Here is a 12810-nt window from a genome sequence, read left to right as displayed (position 1 = left end):
CATGGTCATGGTTCACTATTGCGTTTTCTCACATATAATACTTACCCCATGTTCTAAAAGTCATTTATAGCTTACTTATAATCACCACATATCAATATTCATGATTCACTCCAAACTACTACTCAAAATGTCACTATTCCTATATTCATAACCCATTTTCTATACCCTTCTACAATCCAAGTGTTTCAACTTTTCAATACCTTGAATAACATGGAAATACCATAAAACTTACCTTAGCTAGTGTAGGAATAAGCCTTGAGTTGAAATATTCCTCTTCCACCAAAACCCTAGTTCACTTCCATTGATATTTCTTAGCTTGGATGCACTTTAATGTGTTTCTTACACTTGATTTTGTGGGTTTGATGAAATTGATCATCAATTTCTCTTGGGTTCTTGTATATGAAGTGTGTGGAAGTTTCTAGAGAAGTCTTGAGTTGTGGAGAATGAAAATGAAATGAAAATAATGAACTTGGGTGCTCTTTTTATAAATTAAAAATCTGTCCCGACGAAATTATACGGACACTTATACGGTCCATATAAATTTATACGGTTCGTATAAGTGACCGTGAAACTGCTTCAGCAACCATCCCTTTCTGTGTCAATTTAACGGTACATTATACGGTCCGTATAAGTGATCGTGAAATCACCCCGTCAACTTCTCGCTTCTGTGTTCATTATACGGCACATTATACGGTCCGTATAATTTTATATGGTCCGTATAAGTGACCGTATAATCCCATTAGTGAGGGACTTCACTGTGACGATTCTGCGGTCCATTATACGGACCGTATAATTGGCCGTAGAACCCACCTTTACTCCGATCTTGTTCTCGTCATTTCGTTTGATCTCCAATCCTTATGGAACCTTCTTGACACTTGTTTAACACCTCATTAACGATCTAAGGGACATTATAATTCTTTTCCAAGGCATTACTAAATCATCATTAACTGGTTACTCATAAATTTTGTCTGGTACGCAACATATATCTTGTTCTCCTTAACAACTTTCGTCTCTTACCTCAAATGTCTTTGAAATCTCATTTAGAATCATCAAATGGTATTTCTTACTTATTAAAACATTGCATACGTCGTGCTCTTCGTTAGTCTACTTACTGTACGTCAACAAAACATTTCCAGGGTGTAACAGGTTATAGGTCCCATAACTCCTTATACACGCGAGGATATACCCCCTAAATTTGGGCCAAAATCTGCCAACACTTAGAAATTTTTCTAAGTGTTGAAAAACAACTCTCTGAATTTGGGCCCCACGCGCCCACGCGCCCACGCGCCCATCAGGTGCGACTAGGCGTGGCATCAGACGAGTCGCTGATGCGGATGCTATCGTGGCGTGCTGATGTGGAATTTCCATTTTTTTTGGCTGAATTTTGTTCGGATATTTTTTTTTGTCTTGGGCCCACACAAACACTTTTCAATTCTTTGACTTGAAGACTTTTGGATTAAATATTCTCTTTGGTCTTCTTCTTCAAGATGAACTTATGAAGACCCTTATGAACTTCAAGAACACCCAAAATTCAATCTATGCTCAAATCAACTTATTTTTCTTCCAAATTTCAGATTTAAGTCTCCTTGACTAGGAGAACAAAATCCAATAAAAATTAGCTCCAAATAAACTCCAAATCACTAATCCCACTTTGTTAGTTTCTAAACTTTTCCAAAAACACCTATGAAGATCTTCAAGAACACTATGAACTTTAAATTTGCAATTTCTACAAATCAAGTCAATTAACTCCAAATTTCGAATCTAGCTCCTCCTTAACATAGAGAACAAATCCCAATTCAAATTGAAATCAATTAACCCTCAAAATCAACAAACCCAAATTTTTTGTTCTTTAAGTTCTTCATACCTTCAAATCCAACAATGGTGCATTCTTCCAGTCAACTTGAAATAACCCCAAATTTTGTATGTGGCTTCCTCTCAAGTTAGAGAACACACCCCAATACTTTTTAAGCTCAAACAAACACGAATTCTTCGAGACCCACTTCAAGTTCTTCAAAAATCTGCAAGTTCAACAATGGTGATTTGTCCAAAACTCTTCCAAACACCTTAAAAAGTTTAGATCTAGGTAGATTTGATCTCTAGGAATTCAAATTTGCACTCAAATAAAACAACAAATCGAATTTTCAATTTTTTTTGGGGAATTTTCAGTTTTTTTTTTTTTAATTCAAGGATGAAGAATTGATGGAACAATCCTTCTACCTTTCTTTGATACCAAATGATAAGATTCGACTTGGGAGAAACTCCAAATCAGATCATAAAAGCGAAAATTAAGATAGATAGAAATTTAGAGATGAGAATAGAAGAAAATGAGATGAGATTTAGAAAAAAAGAAGAAGAAGGGATTTAATCAACTACAGTTGTAACTAATTAACATAGGAAAGGAAGCCTATACCTATTAATCAACAATCTAAGATGAATTCAATCCAAGGAAGAAGAGACTTAAACTTATACATGAAAATCTAATCCTAGATTATTCAAGAGAGATTCAAGGTAAGAGTTAAGGGAATCCACCCACTACTTAAAACTAGCTAATCCTGGCATAACCTAAACTCCATAGATAGAGAACTACACTTATAAGAGTTTCATCATAAATCTCAAGCTAAGGAATGAAAATAGGCTAAGACAAAGTTATATAGTTTTGCCTTTACATGCATAGCCACAATTATTAAACTACTAGTCACCTTTGGCATTTAACTACTAAGCCCTATTGCAACAAAAGCCCCAAAGTGGCCTTTGCACAATTAAGCCAACATTGGGCCTTCACACGCCCAATTGCAGTCTTAGCCACTTTTTGTGCCTTCCATCTTTTGGCCTTCATCTTCATGCCTCCTCCAAGCAATCATCCACACTATGTATGCCTTTGTGAATTGTCTTTCCATGGCCTCCAAAGGCCCTATCTTCATCATCTACGGGCGTATGGCGTGGAAATGTACGTCCAAGGCTCTAATATGGATTTTAGCCCTAATTAACGCCCATGAGCTTCCTAAGATCATATCATATTTGGTAGCATACTAAGACAATGAATATTGATAGTTCCAAGTGCACTAGTGTTTTGATGATTGTCAACTGTTTCAGAACTAGATAGAGACCTGGTCTGTAATCTGCTCTCTGTACACCTTGAACTGTTGGCAGAGATAGCTGTAAAGCTGAGCCACTTGCGGCACACAAGTACAATAGTGAGTTGGCCCATGCTTTAGGTCAAAATTGAAGAGTGGTCTCTTTTCACCCCACATGCTCTCACTAAATATACAACATTATGGCAACATATTTGGTAGACTTGAAAACCTAATCTAAATCATGTAAAGCTGCCGACACAAGTTCTCAAGATCTCTCAAGAAAAAAGTTACTTTCAAGTTGAAGAACAGATCCTGATATGAGTTTAGTCTATGTTCTTTAGGTTGTTGTAAATCTTTGTTCATTTGTGCTTAAACTGAAAACTTACTCTTCTTGTTTAGAAGTTGTTTGTAGGTGTCTTAAATTCTCAAAATGTGTTTGTTGGAAGTGTGTTTCCTCAAGCTGTTGAGTGGTACATAGGATAGGATTAGTCTAAGTGTATTAGTGGTCCTTGGCTAGAGTTAGTCAAGTGGAGGTGCTTGAAATCGGGGTATTGCAAGTGTGGAGGGACTACGGGGGTTAGTTCCTAGGTCGCAAAAGCGTTATTGTAAGGGTGAGGGATTATGGGAGTTAGTTCCTAGCTTACGATAGAGTTGTAACTTGAAGTTGCTCGTGTAATGGAGTTGAAATCCTACTGGGTAAGTCGTGGTTTTTAATCCCTTGAGCAAGGAGTTTTCCATGTAAAAATCCTGTGTTGATTCTCGTACTGCATTGCATAAGGGAATTGGTACACAACCAGGTCCATCCATTCTGTTTGGTGAACACACAGCCTCTAATAATTGGTATCAGAGCAGGCCCTTTTTAAAAGGTTAACACCCAGAAAGGTTCATTCTAATGGTTGTCTTATCAAATGAAGAAGGAGAATCCAGCTTAGTATCATCAAGCCTAAGGAGCAAATGTATTTCTGCATAGGAAATATGGGATGCCCGTCAAATGCTCACCTCAAAATATGACTTATTCAGAATGAACGTTGGCAAATCAGCTCATGACATGCATACTAGATTCACCTCAATCATAAATGAACTTCACTCTCTGGGGTCAATCATGAAGACAAGGCTTCTGCTTCACAAACTACTCGATGCACTTCCAGAATCCTGGTTGAACCAAGTGAATATCATCACTAAAACTAAGGATCTCCAAAATCTGACCATTGAGGAACTCATTAGCTACCTTAAGATACATGAGCTTACTAGAAGTCAGATTTGGAAGAAAAGAAGGCAAAGGAAGAGAAAAGAAATGCTCTGGATAATGAGAATAGAAGAGATCCAAGCTGCGATGATGAATCAGAAATGGAGTATCTCACTCGCTGGTTTCAGAGATTGATTCGAAGAAATGATAAATCCCTGAAGATAAGAAACCATGGCAAAGATCTCAGGCAAAATCACCGAGAGGACAACAACGAAACTTCAACGGAAGAGTCATACTCTGTTTCAAGTAAACAATCTGACACTGGAAGTAAAAGAAGGTTGAAGTTAATTCTCACGATGATCAAGTGAAGATAAAGGGACGTCCCCATAAGAGATTAGTCTCCTTGATTAAGAAATTGTTAAATGAGCGTCATGAACTCATTGAAGAAAACAAGGAGATAATTAAAAAAACTCAACAGTTCTGAGCAAGAAAGAGATAGTATGGTGGTGTGCATTATAGATCTGAGGGAACAGGTTGAAGAATCTACAAGAGAAAATCAACTCCAGAAAATCCTGAACAAGGTGAATATCTTACAGAAGACCCGTTCCTCAACCATATCCATAGATCTCTTGAGTACAAAAGACTGATAAGAGCACGCACTTCAGAAGATCGACATCTCCAACTATCTACAAAATGAAGGCACTTCTAAAAAGAAATTTAGAAAGGAGGAATTCTTGCTGCATCAAGAAGTAATAAACTTCCCTGAACAAGAAAAAGGGAGTTTAACTCACTCCACTCATTATTTCAAGGGACCCAATCTGGAATGTGGTCCCAAGCTGAGTCAGTAGTTGTGATGGAAGGGTTGAGTGTGAAAAAGGGAGGAGATCAAGAAAATGATTTCTTTCTCACTCAAGTAATTGCCAAAGAGAGGATGTATCACTGGAATTAGAAAACATGACAATACACCCTTCTGTGATTCAGAACACGGGATACTTCTAAGAGCAAATGCTGAAATATTCTAACTAGATGCTGAGCAAAGCTCCAAACATGCTCCGGTTGAATGCAGAAAGGACGTTGCTGAAGATGGCTAGGTATACATGTATAGATGTCTCAGAACACGTAAGCAGAAGTGACATGGCACATTTCAGAGTTTTTGCCGAAATAATCTCAGAGACTTGGTCTCTGTAGCCCAGGTTAGTAGCCTTTTCAGCATTTGTATAAAATTGAAAATATCATTTAATTTCCAAGTCAGCTTTTTGAAAATCCTCCCCGAAACACTACATCATCTCTATATCAAACAGACCCATTCATCCCTTTTCCTTCTCAAATACACGCGACTGCATTCCCCTTCTTCTCAATTGAAATTGAAACAAACATATCCTCTCACCTCTAGTCTTCGATTACAAACCTGATCTCTCTCACTCTCTTAAAACTCTTCCTATTCCTTCTCAAATCAAACCATCGATTATGTTGAGCGAAGGATTCACCACTCAAAATCCTCCTGATTCAAATCAGCCCATGCTCTCCCCCAAAACCCAATCAATTTAAATCTTGGTACCTCCTCCTCAAAATCCTCTATCTCCAGTCAAACTCGCACTCTTCAGTTACCTCTGCCAAATCAAAAAACCCGACTCCGTCAGCAGTGGGTATACAATATCCAGTGTCTAAGTACTATCAAACGACTGACTAAAGAGAAGAACATGACAATGGTATAGAAGTTACTAGTCAACCCTTCGAGAACACAGAGAAATTAAATCAGGCTAAAGAGGACCTGGTTTCTTCAGGGTCTGTTGAAAGAAAAGTCACAAATGACAAAGAGAAACAAACCACTCAGATTGACAAAAACAATGTGGAAAAAGGTAACTTTTCTTCTATTGATCTTGGTAAAGGAGTAGAGTAGTCAATAGATGAGTCTCCCATAAAAGTGGATAGTACTATTTCTGGGATTGGCCAGGGACGTTTTTATAGGATGAGTAGTGATGTTGCTCTTATGAAAGAACTTGCTTAGACTATGTGCACCATGAGTAAGTTAGAAAATGTAAGGTCTTTACAAGAAACAAATGAGAGACCAGTTCCCTCTTCACGAGGAACCCTTGAAACTGGACCTATGATAGTTCCTGTGTGGGATGAGGCACCAGAGTTATCTAGGAGGAACCTAGACGTGATCCTAAGTCCTGAGTCTGTACCTCATGATGTTGTACCTCTTACTGAGATATCACCAGAGAAGGATCATGGTCAACGTGCGTATGCTGATGAGTCTGATGAAGATGAGATACCTTTTGTTTTTCAAATAAAGAAAAGGTCAAAGGTCAAGAAACCAAAGGATCCACATCCTCGGTGAGAACTACCGTTGGTCGAACCGCACCGAGAACTAGGCAGAGTAAGCATGTCGCATAGGCAACCCTTGAATCATCTCTTCAAGCAAGTAAAGCCAAGGCCACGAAAAGAGCTAGGGGTTCTCAGACGAAGAGTAGATTGATTGATGAAACTGAGTTAGTGGATGTGGAGACTAAAGTTTCCAAAGGACCTGATAAAGAGAAAGAAGTAGAAGTGGAAGATGTCTCACTTATGAGGGAAATTGCTAAAAAGAAGGAAACAAATGAATCAAACCCTTCAAAGAAGAGAAAGAGTGAGATGATTCAGGTATCCGGTTCCTTAAACGAGCAAAGGGTGAGCAAAGTTGTTATTCAAAGTGAAATTGAGAGAAGATGATCTCTAGGGAAACAAAAGGTGTTGCTAGGAAGGGTGTTTGACCCTGAAGTTCCAGAAAAATATGGAATGAAAGAACTGATTGAAATTATTGAATGTAGGGATGGGGTCATCTTTTTGCTCCACCTATCTCTACTACTCCGATGATCTCAGTACTCTCATTACATCAGTTAGTGGGACTAAATTTATGTTAGAGGAAAAGATATTGGGAGAAATTCTGAAAGTTCCTACTAAAGGATTGAGAACCATAAATGGAAAGGCAGAGGCTTCAAGGGACTTCAAGGTTATGATAGTCAAGAATAGGGTAACGGGTGATGGGTCAAGGGCTAGACTTTTGAAGAAAGAGTTGAGAGGAGAGTTTCAGATCATGTTTGAATTGGTGAACAAAGTCCTGCTTCCAAGAAAAGAAGGTCGCACCAAGACCTCTATAAAAGATCTGGTCATCATGGAGGCACTGACTAACTACCAACCTATCAACCTTCCTGCTATTATGATTGAGCATATCATCAAGGTAGAGAGGACATCAGGGGGTCAACATGGGATCTCATATGGTTCTCTTCTGACCAAAGTATTTGCTCACTTCAAGGTCAGGACAGACAACGCTACTACTGGCACTAAGAAACATATGTTTTCCATGGGAACTCTGGAAGAGTGTGAGTGTATACCTAAGAATAGTGGTGTGGGAAGTGTCTCCACAATATCAAAAGTGCTTGAAGCTCAAGAGATCACTACTGTTGAACTACAAAGGGTAAAGGCTGAGAATGCTGTCCTTCAACCTCAGCTATCTGAGAAAGAGAAAGAAGTTAGTTCTCAGGGTGCTCTAAAAGCTGCAAGATTGTAAATTGAGAGGCTCAAGTCAGACAATGAGAGGCTGTCATTGAAGGTGGATGAGCTCAAAGATCAGATTATAGAGGACCAGAGAGTCAACGGTGAAAGGATAAACAATCTCCTAAAAGCACTGGCCTAAAATTCACAGAAGCCCAAAACTCCTTAGCTTGTTCATATCAAATTCATCTTCCCGAGCCTTTTTGATTCCTATTCCCTTTTTTTCTGTTTTTGTGTGACAATGTTCTGGTGTTAATGACAATTTCTCCTTTACGCATTTTTTGATTTAGCTACTATGCCATGTATCTGTGTTACCTGGTTGGGATTTTTACTCTATTTTGTGCCAGTCTAACTGCTTGAATGTTTCTCTTACTTTTTGTTGGCTGTGATTAAATCTTTTTGATGATGCCAAAAGGGGGAAGATGTATTTGTATAGCGAAAAAGTGAACTGAAAACTGAACATGCGCAGTGATTACGGGGGAAGACATGTTGAATAAATGATTATGATGTTGAAAATTCACAACTGTGGGAAGATGTGTTGAGCAAGAGGGAAGAACTGGAAGATTGATATGTGATGATATTGTGGCAATTTTTGTCTTCCAGTTGAAATTAGTATTATGTTGCTAACATGTTGCAGGTGGTTTGGCAATGATGGTCTGCTTCGCAGGGGGACCAAGTGGGAAGCTGGTTCTCAGGAGAAACATCAGTCTATGAGTTTGTCATCATAAAAAAGGGGAAAATTGATAGTTCCAAGTGCACTTGTGCTTTGATGATTGTCAAACTGTTTCAGAATCAGATAGAGACCTGGTCTGTAATCTACGCTTTGTACACCTTACACTGTCGGCAGACAGTTGTAAAGCCGAGCCACTTGCTGCACACTAGTATAACAATGAGTTGGCCCATGCTTTAGGTCAAAATTGAAGAGCGGTCTCTTTTCACTCCACATGCTCTCACTATATATACAACATTATTGCAACATATTTGGTAGACGTGAAAACTTAATCTAAATCGTGCAAAGCTGCCGACACAAGTTCTCAACATCTCTCAAGAACAAAGTTACTTTCAAGTTGAAGAACCACATCCTGATATGAGTTTAGTCTATGTTCTTTAGGTTGTTGTAAATCTTTGTTAATTTGTGCTTAAGCTGAAAACACACTCTTCTTGTTTTGAAGCTATTTGTAGGCATCTTAAATTCTCAAAGTGTACTTGCTGGAAGTGTGTTTCCTCAAGCTGTTGAGTGGTACATTAGGCTAGGATTAGTCTAAGTGTATTAGTGCTCCTTGGCTAGAGTTGGTCAAGTAGAGGTGCTTGCAATCAGAGTATTGCAAGTGTGGAGGGACTACGGGGGTTAGTTCCTAGGTAGCAAAAGTGTTATTGTAAGGGTGAGGGATTATGAGAGTTAGTTCATAGCTTACGATAGAGTTGTAACCTGAAGTTGCTCGTGTAATGGAGTTGAAATCCTACTGGGGTAGGTCGTGGGTTTTAATCCCTTGAGCAAGGAGTTTTCCAGGTAAAAATCCTGTGTTGATTCTCGTACTGCACTGCATAAGGAAACTGGTACACAACCAGGTCCCTCCATACTGTTTGGTAAACGCACAACCTCTAACAAACACGAAACCAAGCTTTGACCCACTAAAATAGAAATTGTGAGGATACTCAATAAGGTCTCACACAACAAAAAGTTGAGATAATCCTTATGTTAAACCTTTCGATAGCGTAGATGTCTTGGAGATTGAGCTAAATGAAGAATATAATGGCTCCATATTAGAGGAGAATGTCAAGATTAAAGACTACAAAGATGAAATAGGAGTAACTCCGTTGATATCTTCCTTGTGTTCGGCTATAGCGGAAATGTTAGAACCCGTATTTTTGTACAGTGGAATAATCCGAATTTATTTATGATAAGCTAAGGACAAAATTATTTTGGGATACAAAGTCGGGATTCTTGACCTTCGAATTTATTTTGAGATATAAGTTGTGCATGAATTTATTGGTATGGAACAATTAGGAAAATTCGGGACCAAAAGTGATAAAAATTGGAAGATAAAAATCATCCACAATTTCCATGGTTGGCCCACACAAATGGTGTTCAATTTTAATTGGGACAACACATTAGTGTGGGCCAAGGGATAATTGTACACTTCATTTAAATGGTAAAGGGTGACCTCTAGTCTTCATTACTCATCCTCACACTTAAAAACAAAAGGGGCAAAAGCTGAAAACCTCCATTGAGGCTCACGGCCAGCTGGGAGAAAAATCCACTCCCATTTCAAGCCATCCAAAAATTAATTCCTTGGTACAAACCCCCTATTTTGAGGTCCCTAAGTAGCGTGGAAGCATCGTTGGATCGATCAACCCACCAATTTTCATCTTTGGAAACCCTAGGCTATTGGGAAATTGAAGGAGAAAGGTAAGAATCATTTATGTTTTGCATGTTACAAAGGTTGTATGCTTATTGTAGTAGGTTAAAAAGGATGAATATCATGAAATATTGTGTGTTGGAAGTGAGTTGGGTGTGTGGTGCTTGAGCCGTGTAAATGGGTGTTTGTTGTGTTGTGTTGCAATTATGAATTAATGCCTAGTTAGTTTATTATGATCATTGTAGGGTGAAGAACGATTGAGAATCATCCATATATGTACTCTTGTAGTGTTGGACGAAACGGGTCACATTATATGACAATGGACGAATTAATATCGCTTAATGTTTTAGTCGTCGTCGTTGTGAATTCTATGTTGGAAATAAACGTTTATTAACTCAAATTGATATTGTGATTGTTGCGGACTGATTTGGGTGCTATTGTACATTTAATGTGAATTATTTATTGATGAGAATAGCTTTGTTAGAATGTGAATTTTTGGGTACAACTCATGGTTTGGAAATGAGGAGCATGATATAGGGGTGTCTCGGGTTGGGGGCTGAATTCGGCTGAATTAGAGAAAAATTTGGGTTGTTGGGAATGTTGTATGAATTGCTTAGAATGTCTTTAAATATTGTTAGTATGTGAGCGTATAAGCGTCGATTGTGGCTTGAAGGTAAGTCATCGAATTGAATTTATGAAAGTTGATGAATGATGGAAAAGAGAGCTATTATTGTTGTATTACCTTTCGGATTGATTATTAATGTTGTTAGGTTGGTTGTTGTTGTTGTTGTTGATTGATACGGCCGAGTTAAATTCTCGGGGTAGCCTATTTACAGGGGAAATGCTGCCCAAATTTCTGTAGAATTAAGGGCGAAATTGGAATTTAATGCCCAAAGAGTCTTTAGCTAATGCTTGGCATTTTATGGCTTATTTTTAGATCGTGGGCAGCCTGAATCATAGTTTGGACTTAGCTTGAGTTGGATCATATTGGAGAGCGTTTGAGGTATGTAAAACAACCTTCCTTCTTTTGGCATGCCTTAGTTTCACATAGGCTAGATTAGAGCTTTAAGGGAATTCCAAATTCGAGATCCGAGCATGTTATGATCCATATATATATTCTTTGGCACTCTTATGTATATTTTTATGTAATATGAACCATGATGTATTTGAAGTAATCGCTTTCCGAAATTCGCATAGAAAATGTTCACTTTAAGGAATTTTGTAATCTCTGAATGCCATATTTTTCGCATAGAGGCTCGGATCGCTCCAATAATTTTTATAGGAGTTTGCTTGATGTATAATGGGTATGTTTTTCATAGGCGGGCTCAGTTCGGGTCTATACTCGTCCGTGGGTCCCGCGACGCCCTTTATGTAAATTCGACAACTTTGAATCAAAAAGTGATAATTATTATTCCGATTTCGAATATGACTATTTTACTTATCCTTCGGATTTATAATAATGATTTTATGCATATGATTCCTCACTACTCCGCTCGTGCCTACTATGATATCGTTCGCCGGTTCCCGGGCCGGTTCTGTTGTCGTGCGCTTTTTGATACATTCCGGTGTTATGCTGTGTTTATGGTTCACCGTGCTCCTCGCTCGAGGGCCGGGTTCCACTTATGTTTGGCGTTATGCTGTGTTGTGATGTGTGACGGGGATTCGGAGATTTGAAACTTTCTGGTGTTATGCTGTGTTGTGGCGCCATCGACAGGCGGGCGACCACATTTTCCAGTGCCCTATGCATAATTTATACTTTGGAAATAAACATTTTGATATGTATTATTTTCTATATATCTGATTCGATTATTATTCAGATTTATTTCTGTACCTTCTGCTTTGCATACTCAGTACATATTTCGTACTGACCCCCTTCTCCGGGGGCTGCGTTTCATGCCCGCAGGTACAGACGCACAGCCTGGTGATCCACCTGTTTAGGTCACCCTTTCTGCTCTTCGGAGTGCTCCTCTCTTTCCGGAGCTTATACTTTTGGTATATATATTTATTAGTGCATTTGTATACATTCGTTCATGGGTACGGCGGGGCCTGTCCCGTCATATGATTCTGTCGGTCTGTTTAGAGGTCTGTGGACATGTTTGTGGGTTAGGGTCTTTCTGTATGGATGTATGTACATGTCGTTTGGGCGATCCCATACGCCGAGGCGGCCGGTTCGCATATGTTGTTTGGGCGATCCTATACGCCGAGGCGGCCGGTCCGCATATGTTTATATATTGCTTGGTTAGCCCTGTGTGACTTTTGTTGGTATTTAGTGCGTGCAGGGTATATTGGATAGTCCGTAAAACAAAGGAAACTCTGCCGAAATTTTCTGGAAATTACCTAAATTTGAAATAAAATCTTGTCGGCTTCTGCCATATACTAGAATGAGTTGATAGAATTTGAGATAATATTTGATAGATGGGTTCGGGTGCCCAGATCGGGCACTAGTCACGGCCTACGGGGTTGGGTCGTGACAGAAGTGGTATCAGAGCGGTTTGTCCTCGGAATGTCTACAGACCGTGTCTAGTAGAGTCTTGTTTATCGGTGTGTTGTGCACCATATCTATAAACAGGAAGCTACAGGACATTTAGGATGTTTCCTTTCTTTGAATCTTAGATCGTGCGATAGAGCTGTGCTATTAGGATGATTCTGTTCTGAT

The sequence above is a fragment of the Lycium barbarum genome, chromosome 12 (assembly GCF_019175385.1).
Source record: "Lycium barbarum isolate Lr01 chromosome 12, ASM1917538v2, whole genome shotgun sequence".
NCBI lineage: Eukaryota > Viridiplantae > Streptophyta > Magnoliopsida > Solanales > Solanaceae > Lycium > Lycium barbarum.
Note: the sequence above shows the minus strand (reverse complement) of the source record.